We start from the raw sequence: 16,583 nt of genomic DNA on the forward strand, positions 1-16,583 counted from the left end.
TTATGAGAAGCATTGTGGTATAGTGCATAGAGCACAGGCCTGGGGGTCAGAAGTTCATGGGTACTAATCTCAGCTCCACCACTTGTCTGCTGTGTGACCTAGCCTCAGTTACCTCATCTGGGAATTGAGAATTGAGGCAGCCTACAAGGGACAGAGACTGTTTTTAACTCTATTTGCTTGTATCCACCCCAGCACTTAGTACAGTGCCTGACACATAGTAAGTGCTTAACAAATATTATTATTATCATTACAAAGGGGAGACAAAGATGACTGCCTTAAAGTCAGTGGTCAATAGTTTCATCTTGATGGGTAAGCATGGGCAGTGATCAGAGGCTTTTGTGGAGAGGGGAGGTATGTGTGTTGAATGAGAAGTTTAGTCAGTCATGTTAGGCCTTGGAAAGTGAGATTTCAGAGTTGTTGTGGTTCCTTCCCTGTCAAAGCCCTCATTTTCTTTTCTCTCACCTTTCTGCATCACCCTGACTTGCTGCCTTTATTCATCTCACCCATTGCCCTAATGTTCTTAGCCATAATTTATTCATTTACAATTAATGTCTGTCTCCCCTTCTAGAATGTAAACTTGTGGTGGGCAGGGAATGTCTGTTTATATTCTTGTTTCTCCCAAGCATTTAGTACAGTACTCTGTACATGTGATTGACAGGCTAAAAATGGTGCAGTGGCTAGGGAGGAGATCTAATTTGATTCCATGTCAGTGAGTGTGTAAGGTAGGTTGGAGAAAGAACCCTGCAAGAGGAATGAGTGGCTGGGGACTCATCAGAAACATCCCCTTGGCTGTTCCAGTCCCAAGGTTCAGTATAAGAAAAAGGAGAGAAGGAAGATGACAGGTGTCAGAATCACCCAAGCTAGATCACTGTCCACTACAGTGGTCTGCAGACAGTCTACTGTTATGTTCCTTTATATGAGACTGAATTTTACAATGCTTTATGCTATTTATTCTGTTCTCCTGGTTTCCGTGTACCCTTCTGCTCACCACAGAGCAGTTTCCTGCTATTGTCCATTCTCCTCACATGTCCAGTGGAATTGTGTGGCTGCAAGCTCTGCTTCAATGCTGGTGGGCCAACTGCATTCCAGGAACCCACTGCAGTAGTAAATCCAACCTGTTTGGTAATCGTGCTTTTGATGTTGGGTAAGTGCGCTAGATGATGCAGGTGCTGTTGTTCTGGAAGTGGAACGTGTCTTCCGAAGTAAATCTAGACAGATAGAAAGCTGGCTATCACCACAGCTCTATAGACCTTCAACTTGGCAGAGGATTTGGAGGTACTTTTGTCATCACATCTGCTTTGCAGTCTGCAGTAAGTCACACTGGTCTGCTTAATCCTGTTTTTTTTTCCTCCCATAGTGATCTATCCCTCTACCCATATATAGGGGGGGTGTGTGTGTGTATTCTGCTGTCTTCATAGTGGATTCAGTGAGCTGGTCCTTGGTTTGCTGCCTGATAGAACCAAGGCCATATTTAGCAGAATGAAACACAAAGCCCTTGTTATATAAACACCTAGAGAAACTGGGATGGAGTCTTCAGTGATGAAGCCAAACAGCCCCCTCATTTAAGGCTAATTACCTGGAGGAGTTCCATTCAGAGCCTACTCACTGCTAGTAAAAGGCGACCTTTTCTGCCACTCTCCTGCCTGTTCAAACAAGCAGAGGCCTTAAAGCTTTTATAGGCCGGGTCTCTTGTCAGGCAAGAAAAGCCCATTGAGCCCTGTCCCAGTGCACTTTTGCCCCAGAGGATAACTTGACTCTTCAGGTTTCAGGTTTCATTGGCCTGTGTTGAGCTTTCCTTTCATGATGCAGAGATTGAAAAGTCAGGATTGTTTCCTCTTGGGAGAAGGCACTGGGGCCTCTCACCTACAAATCCAAGCCTGAGAAAGGGTTACCAGTGGAATCCTGGCTCTAACCCTGGCTCTACCTTGCTATTTCAGATTTGTAGACACCCTGTCTGGATTCACTTGACTGATTCCCTCCCTTCCTCAGCTTTCAAGGATGCCTTTTAATTAATGATGATGGTATGTGTTAAGCACTTACTATGTGCCAGGCACTGTACTAAGTGCTGGGGTGGATACAAGCAAATCAAGTTGGACACAGTCCCTCTCCCATGTGGAGCTCATAGTCTCAATTCCCATTTTACAGTCTGTCATTGGGCAGGGATTTTCTCAATCTGTTGCCGAATTGTACATTCCAAGCGCTTAGTACAGTGTTCTGCACATAGTAAGTGCTCAAAAATACTATTGAATGAATGAATAATGTAACTGAGGCACAGAGAAATGAAGTGATTTGCCCAAGCTCACTTAGCAGACAAGAGGCAGAGCTGGGATTAGTACCCATGATCTTCTGACCCCCATGCCTGTGCTTTAACCACTGCCCCATCGTGCTTCTCGTGAAGGATCTTGGCAAAGCATTCAGTAAGAAGGGCCATTTTACAATGAAATTTGTAGAAAATGAATGGGGGAAAACAATCTCCGGTATCTGTGACACATGAAAGGATTTTACAAGAGGTCACTCAGTGTTACAGTATGTTCATTTAGGAAAATCCTAATTATTTGTTAGCACTCTCCTGTTGGAAAGGAAGCCCTATTACAAGTGAAAAGAGTAAGGCAGGCTGCAGGTCAAACATGCAGTTGAATTCCATGCAGCACAAACATGCATTTGTCTTAAGCCTACTTAGGCGCCAAGATTCCTTATCCCCAGCCCCGCAGACTTCACAGTCTGAATGACTTGTGCATAATTTTTACCTAGAATTTCCAAGCACAACATGGACATGGACAGGAGCAGCACGGGTGAAGTAAGACGTGGTTGGATGGGGAAGCACTTTTCTTTAGAGCAGGGCCAAAGAGCAAAGCAGAATTTTAGCTAAAATCCTGCTATTGCCCCCATTTGATCTAATCTTGTTCTATATCCTCTGGTGCAGAAGGAAAAAGGAAAAAATATTCCATGAAAGGAGGTTTTGAGCTACTCGCTAGATTGGTTTCAGAAACATTAAACCAGGATATTCCTGTTTGTGGAAAAGTAAATGTTAGACACAGGTAATTGTGCGTTGTTTTGGCAGTGGACCACTCCCTTATTTTGGAAACATTACCTAACCTTGGCTTTGCTGACACTGCCCTGTTCTGATTCTCTTTCGAACTCTTTAACTGCTCATTCTCAGTCTCTTCTGTAGGCCCTAGGTGTCTGAGGATCTGGGTTCTAATTCTGACTTTGCTACCTGTCTGCTGTGACCTTGGGCAAGTCACTTGTTCCCTGTAACAAGTTTACAGGTTAGAGGAGGTGAATTTGTTTTTTGTAGTAATAGTATTTATTAGGAGATTCCTAACTCTGGGGAAAAATACATGGGAAATGTGTTTGTACTGTACTTTCCCAAGATCATAGTACAGTGCTTTGCACACTGTAAGTGCTCAATAAATATGAATGAATGAATACAGCAAGGAGACTGCTGAATTTATTCAACCACTCATCAAACAGAAACTCCTTACCATCAGATTTAAAGCATTCTTTTAGCTCACCCCATCCTACATCACCTCCCGGATATTCTACTACAGCTCCATCTTACTCACTGTGCCTCAGTCTTGTCTCTCTTGCCACCAATCCCTTTCTCACATCCTTCCCCTTGCCTGTAACTTGATATACAACCAATTCTCACTCTAGTTACCTTCAAAGTATTATTAGTCACATCTCTTCTGAGAGACCTTCCTCGATTAAGACCTCTTTTTCCCAGCTCACTTTCCCTTCTGTCATCATTCAGTTAGCTGTGTCACCCTTTGGGCATCTGATATTCACCTCACTCCCAACCTCATAGCACTTATACATATATCTTTGAATTATATATTATAAATTATATTAATCTGTCTCCCCATCTAGACTGCAAGCTTGTTATAGCCAGGGAATGTGTTGGCTAATTCTGTTGTATTGTAGTTTTCCAAGTGCTCAGTACAGGGCTTTGCACATAGTAAATGCTTAGTAAATATCATTGAGGTGGTTCGTGACATACGTAATGAAAAATGAAACAATATAGGCATAAAGCAACATAAAAGACATGGCTAAGGATGAATGCAGTAAGACTAATGGGGGACTGTGGCTAAAGAGCATTTAGTCTGAGAGCATATGCTCCTTCTCTGGTGACCATACACTGTTTCTTCAATCTCCCCAAGTCTGACCAATATCAGAATTGATTAATTTTATGGTATTTGGTAAGTGCTTAGTATGTTTCAATCAACCATTCTAAGTGCAGGGAAGGTTCAAGTTAATTCGATCAGACAGAGTCCCGATCCCAGTCTAAGTAGGAGGGAGAACAGGTATCTCCATTTTACAATTGAGGAAACTGTGGCACAGAGAAATTAAGTGACTTGCCCAAGGTCACACAGCAAGCAATTGACAGAGCTGGGATTAGAACACATTTCCTTCTTTCTTTACTAGGTAACGCTGCTTCACTTGCTTGAGAATGTTATAAGGTATCAGGGAATCTGAAATGGGTCAACTTGATGATCTATTATCAATTGATTAATAAATATCTCAGGGCAAGGGGACTGAAAGTAAATTCTGAAACTATTTCCACCCAATTAGTTTTTTAAAAATAAGAATTGTTTTTTGTTAAGCACTTATTTGTTGAGTACTTACTGTCTACCAAGCACCATAATTAAGCCCTAGGGTGGCTACATGATAATCAAATTGGACGCAGTCTTGTCTCACCTGGGACTAACAGTCTAGGTGGGAGAACATGCATTGATGGCCCAGTTTACAGATGTGGAAACTGAGGTATAAAGAAGTTAAGCAACTTGCCCAAGGTCACACAGCAGCCAAGTGGAGGAGCTGGGATTAGAATGCGGGTCCTCTGACTCACAGGCCTCCAATCCTATTCATCTAAAACTGAAAATCAGCCAGTGCTATATGAAACATGCTTTTCACCAGAAAATAGAAATGTACCCCAGAAGTACCTAAGAAAATTCTCAAGCTGAGCAAAATAAAAAGATGGGGTAGAAAATGAAAGAATATAACATCAGTGGGACAAATGATGTTTAGAAACACAAAAAAGACTTATGAGTTCTGAGAAATATATTCCTTTTTAAAGGTAGATAATCCAAGCTCCTTTTCCCTTAATCCTTTAGTACTTGTTCCACCAAGAGGATTGAACAGTATAGAAGTAAAATTCAGAGAACAATGGGGCCCATGGCAGAAATGACCTATCGTTTCCTTAGCGTGACTGGGAGGGGAAAAAGGGGTATCATGAGGTCACTGATTAAGATGCTGACCTTTTTTTTCTGTAGTTTATCCTTAGTTATTTTATTCAATGAATGTTATAAATCTTTCCATTCACTACACATACACACCCATCCACCCTCAATCAACACACACATAAGAAGGCTCAGTAGCACTCCTGTGAAGTGCCCAGAGGGTTGGTTCTGAGAGGATACAGTAAACAGTAGCTCCTTTGATCCCTTCTTTCCTTCTACAGAGTGGGTTGAAGAAAAGGAGGGATTTTCTGATTCTACAAATCATAAGCAGTCATTGTACCTCAGGCTCTTCTGTAGTGTAATTAACTCTCTCTCTCTCTTTCTCTCTCTCACACTCACACACTCTGCTTTCAGACCAGTGGTAATTGAGATGATGTGCCATAGCTGAAGACAGTTGAGAGACTGGCTGTGCTGTATGATCGGTATTTGGTGAGATCTGTGTGTCTTCAAAACATCCAAGGCATCCTGTTGAAGAATAGCAGGGGAATTGCAGCTAGGAAAAGTAGAGACTGCATATCCCAAAAAAACAGAAGAGCTGACTTGAATCCTTTTTGTACCACATAAGGGTGGCCTTGGGCAGTGCTGAAGTCCTAAATTGTCTTGGTGGGGCAGATAAAGAACTCTGCTTCTTTCTCTTGGTCCCCCAGTTCTGGTCAAGTGAGCATCTCTTCATCTTTCTGCTAAACTCATGGATAAATCCATATCCCTTAATCGAATCATAGAACTTGGGGTTGATGATCTACTCCAAGGGCCAGATCAGATGCCGTCCCTTTCCCACAAGGGGCTCAAAATCAAAGAGGTAGGCAGAGGGTAATCTATTCCTAGTTCATATATATGAAAACTGAGGCTCAGAAAGGTTGTGACTTGTTCAAGGCCATGCAGCAAGCCACTCACAGAGCTGGGATTTTGATCTGGGTCCTGCTTTCCAAACACCTTTGATAAACTTACAGAAAACAAAGTCATATCCTAAAATTGAAACTTGGGGCAAGTCTTTAATACAAAAATTAGAATCAGCCTTTGGAAACAAATCACTGCAGATATTTGAATGTAGTAAAGTACCGGAGAAACCCTAAGGAGAAGAATTATCATGAATCATTAAATACATAAGAACTAAATCATATTATAAAGCATAGTTCCCCTTTTGGACTGAATTCAGAGTTTTGGAATGATGGAAGTATTGTGGAAGATGTAATATATTTAGATTTTAATTAAGTCGATACTATGTTTCACTGGCTAGTTCTAGAAATAACAAGTCTAAATTGGCTTGAATAGAATAATGGTCAAAAAGCCCAATCCACCAAGGATGGTAATAAATGATGATGGCATGAATGAGAGTGGCAGGTCAGTTAGCTTGGTAGGGAATTTGAGAACTTGGAGGCCAATAGAGAAGTGGGCAGGAAATGATCAAATGAGATTATGAAAAAATGAAACTACATCTGGGAGAGAGCGACTCCAAGCCACCATGATACTCATTAGTCAGTGCTTGGAAATGCAGCCCAGGACTGTGATCTGGCATATAGGGTAATGAAATAGTGATCAAAACTTCTGGGGGTCAGGGGATCTGGCTGGGTTCAGTGAAATGTGATCCTGCTGCATTCCACAAAAAATCCTGGGGTGATTACATCTGTAATTATTTTATCATATCTGTGATATATCTATACCTGTAATTTATTTAATGTCTGTCTCTCCCTCTAGACTGTAAGCTCATTGTGGGAAGGGAATTAGTTTATCGTTAAATTGAACTCTCCCAAGAACTTAGTACAGTGCTTTGCACAAAGAAAGGGCTCAATATATATGATTGAATGAATGATGTGTAGTCAGGCAGAGTCTCAGAGTTAGAGACTGAATGGACCCAGGGAAATTTACTAGTTGCCGAGACCCTGCCTGTGAACCAGTCTGAACTGTATTGTCTCATGATGCTTCGGAGTGATCAGGACGATTGTGGGTGCTGGGGTAATGATAATAGTAATTACTGTGGTATAAGTTAAGCACTATGTGCCAAGCACTGTTCTAAGTGTTGGGATAGATACAAGATAATCGGGTTGGACAGAGTCCCTGTTCCACACAGGGAACACAGTTTTAATCCTCATTTTACAGATGAGGGAACTAAGGCACAAAAAAGGTAAGTGACTTGCCCATGGTCCACAACAGATAATTGGCAGAGCCGGGACAAGAACCCAGGTCCTTGTGGCTCTCAGGCCCACGCTCTATCCACAAGGCCATACTGCACCAAAAGCCATTCCTAAAGAACTCCCATAATGGTAGGGCTTGGAGTGATGGGGCAGTTCTTTTTGGCTAGTTCTACAGGGTCTGATTGTTTGAACCTCACTTGATGTCTCTGAGAACTCAGAATAGCCAATGGAAGATCAGCGATGAAGTCACTACTCACCCTAGTAGTCCCATGAATTTTAAAGGACTGATCTGGCCTGCAGTTGATACCTTCACTGCGATAGCGCAGGCAGTGGGTGAACTCTAGTTGTGCTCTGTGCAGAAGGAAAGGATTATTGAAGTGTTCAATTTTTCCAGCCTCTTTGAAAATGAAGGATGGCCCGATAAATTCCATTCCATCAACTGATTTTCCCCTGGAAAAGGAACTGTTCTGGTGGAATCATTTAAAATTTGATATTCCATTTATGGATTCTGAAAGGAAACAGTAGACAAGGTGGAAACATCAATCTGCCACTCTGATAATGTATCTTAAAAAGTTAGACTTTACAAGTCTACCGACTCTGTTGTACTGTACTCTCCCAAGTGCTTAGTGCAGTGTTCTGCACACAAAATGTGCTCAATACCATTGATGATGATGATGAGGATGATCAGTCATCTTTTCCAAAGATGATTTAAGTACATTTTTAGGATTTTAACGTGTGATTAAGATCTTGTGGTGCTTCCTAGATTTTTGTCCAGCATTCTAATTTATGGAAAAATAACTTCCATCCCCAAATTTTGTGGACTGTGCATAACACTGTTCTAAGCACTGGGAGAAAAAAGAGATACTGGATCCCTGCTCTGCCTGTGAAGACATCCCATGTAATGGGGATTAAACCCTACTGCCTAATTATTTTTCTGCCTCTTTCTTCTTCCAAGACCCACAGTCATGACTGAGAGGGAAGAGAAGAGTATGGAAGGAGCCATCTGTGGCTTTTCCCCCTTACCTTCTTCCCTCATGACCTTGATCCCCACTGCTGCAGTCAGGGCCGACTTCAACCTTTATCAATCAATCAGATAGATTGAGAGAGATTGAAGCAATAGTCCTGTACATACATATTACATTATGTGGAATGGGACTGTCCAACCCGATTATCGTGTATCTATCCCATGCTTAGGACAGTGTGTTGTCTGGCACATAGTAAGTGATTAACAAACACCACAACTATTATTACCCTAACATCCACCATTTTATTACATTATGTACATATATATGTACAGTACTTCTGCCACTCTCAATCTCTCATATATATGTATGTATAATGCATATAATGTAATATAGCCTCTAGACTGTATTATGGGCAGGGAACTTGTCCTCTAACTGGAGGCCACTTCAAACTCATGGGTAGGTCTGGAATGCCCCAAACTGGCATAGGTGGCAGGGCAGGGTAGAGTCAGGTGGGTTTCCTGCCCCTTTTCTTTAATGGTATTTGTTAAGCTTTATAGCAAATAACAGTGGTATTTAACTGTCAGGCACAGTACTAAGAACTGAGATAGATACAAACTAATCAGGATGGATGCAGTCCAAAGCCCATGTGGGGCTCTCAATCTTAATCACCATTCTACAGATCAGGAACTGGGGAACAGAGAAATTGTGACTTGCCCAAGGTCACACAGCAGACAAGTGGAGGAACTGGAATTAGAACCCAGGTCCTTCTGACTCCCAGGGCTGTGCTCTACCTACTAGACCACGTGACTTCTCAGGCTCAGTCTCTGGACATAATACTGCCATGGCATTTGGTGGGCCATTCTGAGGCCAGGGATAAGTTCTTAAGAGCACAGGCTTGAGAGTCAGAGATCATGGTTTCAAATCCCAGCTCTGCCACTTGTCAGCTGTGTGACTGTGGGCAAGTCACTTCACTTCTCTGTGTCTAAGTTCCCTCATCTGTAAAATGAGGATTAAGACTGTGAGCCTCATGTGGGACAACCTGATTATCCTGTATCTACCCCAGCACTTAGAACAGTGCTCTGCACATAGTAAGCACTTGACAAATACCAGCATTATTATTATTATTATTATTATTAGTCTTCCACCTGTTCACAAATATCCATTCTGGACTCTGTACACATGACAGTCAATACGGTTGTTGATGTTGTTAATAAATCATCCTTCATCTTCTCTGAAAATAAAACAAAGGTTATTGGACATAAATCTCAGCATGAAGGATTTAGATTAGATGGAACAAATAATTTTCAGATTCTAAGGATATGTTACTAAGAAACCAGCCCACCTGAAAGGAGTAGGACCTGGTCACATCTTCACCTCAGTGAATGCTGCCGTGTTACATCACAGTAAATCCTCAGTAGTTCATAAGGTATAAAAGGAAAAAAAAGTAGGCATTTGAAGAAAACTGGTAATTTTGTCCAAACTGCGTAGATCTGGAGAGACCTCTGGAAAATAAAGTTCAGAACAATTTAATGGCAAACCAGTCTTCATCTTTTATTTTCTAGATTCAGAGCCAAGAGGAATGAAAGTCAAAGACAGAGATAAAATGTCTATGGGATTTCTCTTGTGGAAAACTTTGGTCATCAGTGACTTTGGGTGTGGACTTCCCATCAAACAGCACAAATCAGCAATGAACTTGTTACTCTCAATTAAGTAGCCTCTGTCCTCCTTATCTTAAAATACCTATGCCTTGATGTAACATTGAGTACTAAGAAAATAAATAAATCAGCAGCCTGGGTGGGGAAAGAAGAGTGACAAAGAAGTAGTGCAAGAGAGAGAGGAGTTTGCAAGACTCCAGGGTTAAAGATAGGAAAGGTTATAAAAACATTTGCCTAAAAATGCAGGAAGATGTGGTAGGCTTTTTTTAAAAAAAAATTTCATCAAAAGAGGCATTTGAAACAGGCACTTTATAAATATTTATATGCAAGTTCATGTGCTAAAATAACAGTCAGAGCTGGCTAGAGCCGACTAGAGCAGGAAATTTGGAGTTAAGGCAGAGACATCGGCGAGGCAACCGCCATTTGTGAAGTATGAAAGATCACCTGCTGCTAGAGGCCCCTTTGTCAGAAGCTCTAAGCCTGGCAATGCCTGGAAGTTCCCGTTGTCGCTCAGAATCCGTCTGGAGTCGGTGGATTTAAGCCAGGCCCTGGACCTTATTGATTGGGCTTTTGATGTGAATTTCCTGCCCTGTTAGCTTTTAAAAAATAAAATCATGAAAGACACAATGTTTCCCAGACATGCCTATTTGGAGGAAACTGCTATCCCAGTGTGGCCCCAAAAAGCTACATGCCCCATTAGAGTGGCTTTTCGTCTTGGTTGATGCTGGACAGTGTGGTTTTCAGCTAGTCTGTTACAGTTATGGCAGTGGTCTCCTTGATGTCTAGAATTTTATTTTTTAAACCTCCAGCCTCTTTCTGCTGTTTGCAGGCCGACCTTCTGTAGGTGCCACTAGTATCAGAGTGGGGAGGTCTCGAGTTCAGAATGGAGTTCTGGACTAGCTGGATAGTGGCATGACTTTTGAGAGACTGCCAGCAATCCATCAGCTTACGGTGCTGCAGGGTATGGTCCTCTCCATTTATGCATTGATGCCATAGGCCCTCTACTGGGAGCATTTTAAATTTCAGGCTGATTTACTAAAACACAGGCCTTACCTTGGGTCTTAGTTTAATAGTAATGAAGAAAGAAGAAGGTGGAGGTGGAGGAGTTGGCAAAGGAGGAGGAAGAGAAAAAGGAGGAGAAGATGGAGGAGAAGAGCAATAATGATAATGAAAATACGTGGCTCAGTGCAAAGAGCCCGGGTTTGGGAGTCAGAGATCATAGGTTTGAATCCCGGCTCTGCCACTTGTCAGCTGTGTGACTGTGGGCAAGTCACTTCACTTCTCTCTGCCTCAGTTGCCTCATCTGTAAAATGGGGATTAACTGTGAGCCTCACGTGGGACAACCTGATCATCCTGTATCTCCCCCAGAGCTTAGAACAGTGCTCTGCACGTAGTAAGCGTTTAACAAATACCAACATTATTATTAACCTTTGATAAGTACTTACTAGGTGTCAATCCCTGTACTAAGTGCAGGGGTAGATCCAAGATAATCTAGTTAGACAAGTCGCTGTCTCTCACTGGTCTCACAGTCTCAATAGGAGAGAGAGCAGGTACTTAATCCCCATTTTACAAATGAGGAAACTGAGGCACTGAGAAGGTAAGTGATTTGTCCAGGATCTTACAATAGGCAAGTGAGGCAACCAGGATTAGAACCCAGGTTCTCTGATTCCTCGGCTCACACTCTCTCTACTAGGCCCCTCTGCTTCAACAGGACTTTTATGGAAGTAGGGCAGGATTTTACAAGGTGCTGGGAAGATAGGAGCTCTGCATGAGGACCATACTATCTGCGATGAGGACCATTATATTAGATTACCTATTTACCTAACCCATTTAATGGAGCAGTAGTAGTGGTGGTAGTAGGAGAAGTACTTGAGAAACAGCATGGTCTAGTGGAAAGAGCACAGGCTCAGGAATCAAAGTTCCTGGGTTCAAATCCTGTCTCCCTTGCTTACCAGCTGTGTGGCCTTGGGTAAGTCACTTAACTTCTTTGTGCCTCAGTTTCCTCATCTGTAAAATAGGGATTCAATACCTGATCTTCTTCTTAGACTGTGAGCCCCATGTGGGACAGGGACTGTGTCCAACCTGACTATCCTTTTCTACCCCAAAGTTTAGTTGAGCGCTGGCATATAGTAAGGACTTAAACACCACAGTTAGATAATAGTAGCAACCAATCATTTAGTGGTATTTATTGAGCACTTTCTATATGCAGAATATCACTGTTCTAAGTGCTTGGGGGAGTATGTTAAAATAGAGTTGATAGACATGATCCCTGTCTTAAGGGAGATTATAAACTTAGTAGTAATAGTGGTTGTAAAAAAAAAATTATAATTGAGCATCCACTGGATAAAATATACTGTACTAAATTTTGGGGGAAGTACAACAGAAGTATAACATTTCCTGCTTCCACGTTAATGGGGGTGACAGAAATATAAATATTTAGAAATAGAATAATCAAAATGAATTGACTGTACAGGTGATCACACATACACAAGTGCTGAGGGAGGGTACAAGTAATAAATATGTAAGAGCTGATTCATATGTGGTGGCTGGTATGTGATGTGACTTGGGGTGTTGCAAGTTTGTGGGGAAAGACTTGTTAGGGAGGGATTTTAGGAGGTCTTTATTAATAATAATAATGATGGTATTAAGTGCTTACTATGTGCCAGGTACTGTCCTAACTGCTGGGGTAGATACAAGATCATCAGGTTGGACACAGTCCATGTCCCACATGTGGATCACAATCTTAATCCCCATTTTACAGTTGAAGTAACTGAGGCACAGAGAAGTTAAAGGACCTGCTCGAGGTCACCCAGAGAACAATTGGCAGAGCTGGGATTAGAACTCATGACTTTCTGACTCCCACTCCCGTGCTCTATCCACTCTGTCAGATTTAGGCGAATGTGAATTGCAGGCTGGTGGAAGAGTGGTATTGATGGGAGGGGGCTTAAGAGCGAAGTACAGTGAGAAGATTATCTTGGAAGGAATGTTAGAGAGCTGAAAAGTAATGAGTGAAAAGTGCTGATTTGTAAGATAGGGAGTGATGGTGAGCCTTGAAGCTGATGATGAGAGGTTCTTGCTAGATGTTGGCAGGCAACAGGACTACTCACTCTGTTTTATTTTGTACTCTCCCAAGCACTTTGACAGTGCTCTGCACACAGTGAGTGCTCAGTAAATGCCATTGATGATGATGACATAGGGCAAAGTGGGAAGCCATTGGAGGGTTTTGAGGAGAGGGTAAGTGCATGTTCTGCAACACTACAAGTTGATGATCCATGAAACAGAATATCAATAGGAGTGGGGCAGAGATTGGAGGCAAGGAGAACAGGAAGTAAGGAGGCTGTAGGATATAACATGTCCATTGTTTCCAGGTCATCTTAAGGGGGTCTACCTCCTTCCAGACTTCCTCCATGGGTGTAAATGGTCTGGCTTCAACCTTTGAGGGGCTCTCAGCCTAACAGTAAAGGAGCCCCAGCTCTTCTTGAACCTCTATCAGACTTAGTAAGCACTTAATAGTAGTAATTATTATTAGTTCCAGCTTTCCATGTGCCAAGCACTGTTCTAAGCACTGGGATCAAGCGGTCTTCAAAGTTAAGCCTATAGAAGGTTCATCTACCAAGCACTTGAGTACGTAACAGTCAGGAGGGAATGGGAAAAGAACTGGAGATTCCACATTAAGCTCTTTGCCAAAATTGCAATTTTGCTTCAGGCCAATGAGCCAGCTGTAGGCAATATGCTCTGCCCCCCCCAGGAAGTCCACCGGAGAGTTTTCCTTGGAATCTATCACCTCATTGAAGCTTTCAGTGGGTGGGGAAAACGAGACACACCAATCAGCAGCTCTGCTGACTGCTTCATCCCACTCAGACCCAGTCATCCATCATTTACTTGCTGAAAGGAAGGATAGTACCCATCTCATTCTCCATCCTGCCAGAATGACTACTCATGAAGTATTAGCTACCCCATAATTTAGGATAAATCTCCTTCTACCAAGGCTTTGTCCCCGTGCCAGGTCATTTAAAACCCAGATGGAGGGGCTGCATTATCTTTCTCGATTCATATAACCTATCCGTCAACATTTCATCTGGCTCCCAGACTCTAGTGGGCCACCATCGGCTGCTGTATAGGTATGGTTTCCTTTGGATACCAAGGATGGTAATCAGTCAGTAACCACAGACTGATCTAGAGCATGGGTCTGGGAGTCAGAAGGACCTGGGGTCTAATCCCAGCTCTGCCATTTGTCTGCTATGTAACCTTGGAAAAGTTACTTCACTTCTGAGTCTCAGTTCCCTATCTGTAAAATGGGGATTAAGACTGTGAGACAGGGGGACAATGACAGTGTCCAAACTGATTAGATTGTATCTACCCTAGCGCTTAGTAGAATGCCTGGCACATAGTAAGTGCTTAACAAATGCCATCTAAAAAAAACAACAAAGCCCTGTTTATCCTACATATTTTCTTTGCTTCCTCAACTCAAGGTTACTGTTATTCTTTACTGCCTCTCAGTGTTTCTTCAGGTCAGACTTATCCTCACCCTGCCCATTTCCCAAATGCCACATCTCAAAAAGCAAAGAAAGAAATCACGGGAGATGACTTGAGGAAGTTTTCCAGTCATTTCCACCTAGGGGCAAGAGGAATCAAGTTTTAGAAGGACTAAATATGTATTTGCCTCCACCAGTGATGGTGAACTTTACCCAGGGAGGGAATGTGACTGAAAAGGCTGATGCAGGGCCACACTAAAACATGGGTTGTGTGTTGCCGATTATCAATCCCTGGAGCAGTTTTCAGTTTTGCCATTCAGATTTATTACACTCTCAAACTTGAGAAGCAACAATGACTTGTGGAAAGACTTGTGGAGGCCAGGGGACCTGGGTTCTAATTCTGGCTCCACCACTTGCCTACTGTCTGACCTTAAGTCATTTAGCTTCTCTGTGCCTCAGTGCCCTCCTCTGCAAAATGAAGATTCAATGCTTTTTCTCCTTCCCACTTAGATTCTGAGCTTCCATGTTGGACAGGGACTGTGTCCAACTTGATTATCTTGTTATCTACCCTAGTGCTTAGTACATTGTCTGGAACATAGTAAGCATTTAACAAATGCCCCAATTATCACTGTCTCCTGCCCTGTATGAATATAGCACTGGATGTCTCCATCAGGTATTCTTATTTCTAGCATCCAGTGTCCCTCTACCTTTGTTCCTGCCCAGGTATTCTGTTTCTTGGAAGTATTGCCCATGTTTGTGGGGAACGGGGAGGGGAATATAACCTTGAGTACAATGACTGAGATGACATGGGGAGGATCAATCATATTTATTGAGCATTTATTGTGTGCAGAGCACTGTACTAAGCACCTGTGAGTGTACAACAGAGTTATAATAGTAATGATTATGGTATTTGTTCAGCACTTTCTGTGTGCCAGGCACTGTTCTAAGCCCTAGGGTAGAGACCAGCAAATTGTGTTGGACACAATCCCTGTCCCACTTAGGGCTCACGGTCTTAATCCCTATTTTACACAGGTAACTGAGGCACAGAGAAATGAAGTGTATTGCCCAAGCCCATACAGAAGACAAGTGGTGAAGTCAGGATTAGAGCCCAAGACTTTCTGACACATAGGCCTTTGCTCTATCCATTACGCCATGACCCATTCCCTGCCCATAAAGAGCTTCAAAAAATGGCACCCATGACCTCATCCCTTGCAGTGTGAACTCAACGAAAAACATGTGCCATCGCATGCCTCTCCATGTCCCTTGTTCTCAAATGCTGCTAGTGGACATCCTTGTCTTACATTTTACCCCGACTTTAACCTCCACTGCAATCCCTGCTCCCCTCTAAGGGTCGCACCTGGAGAGTTTCTAGTACTCTACCTGTCTAGACTATGGGAGGGAGAGTCAAGCAGAGGCGTACCCATTTCATTCCTAACTTGGGCAGTGGCTAGCGAGTGCAAGGCAATCTGCTATAAGTTAAAACTCCTCTGTGCTAGGCAGCAGTGGTGGGGGAGAGAGTCAAGGGTGGAGACTCAAGTTGACTGTGCAAAGACCTCCTGAGAGCTCACCTCCTCCAGGAGGCCTTCTCAGACTGAGCCTCCCCTTTCCCTCTGCTCCTCCTCCCCTCCCCACTCCCCCCCCCCCGCCCTCTGCTCGTCCCTCTTCCCCTCCCCTCAGCACTGTGTATGTTTGTATATATTATTCATTACTCTATGTTTTGTTAATGATGTGTATATCTCTATGATTCTATTTATCTTGATGATGTTTTGTTTTGTTCTGTTTTGTTTTGCTGTCTCCCCGTTTAGACTGTGAGCCCATTATTGGGCAGGAATTGTCTCTATCTGTTGCAGAATTGTACATTCCAAGCACTTAGTACAGTGCTCTGCACATAGTAAGCACTCAATAAATACTATTGAATGAATGAAAGACAACGGGAAACCACTTCCGTATTTTTACCAAGAAAACTATGGATACACTACCAGAACAATTGCAGGTGGAGGTGGGGTGTTCTGGGAGAGATGTGTCCATGGCGTTGCTATGGGTCAGAGATAAGACAAGGCAAACCATACCTGCTGAGTGAAAGGGAGCCTCAGTTCAAGAGAGAAGAGGAATGGAG

At 42.7% G+C, this 16,583-nt stretch overlaps 1 non-coding gene across 1 annotated transcript; it reads left to right on the top strand.

Moving 5' to 3' along the window:
- The first annotated feature begins 15,806 nt into the window (after positions 1-15,806).
- On the top strand, positions 15,807-15,944 carry LOC114813572. Its single transcript, XR_003761289.1, has one exon. It is a non-coding gene; the product is annotated as a small nucleolar RNA SNORA7 (small nucleolar RNA).
- Positions 15,945-16,583: the final 639 nt, after the last annotated feature.

Source organism: Ornithorhynchus anatinus, chromosome 7 (genome assembly GCF_004115215.2).
Source record: "Ornithorhynchus anatinus isolate Pmale09 chromosome 7, mOrnAna1.pri.v4, whole genome shotgun sequence".
NCBI lineage: Eukaryota > Metazoa > Chordata > Mammalia > Monotremata > Ornithorhynchidae > Ornithorhynchus > Ornithorhynchus anatinus.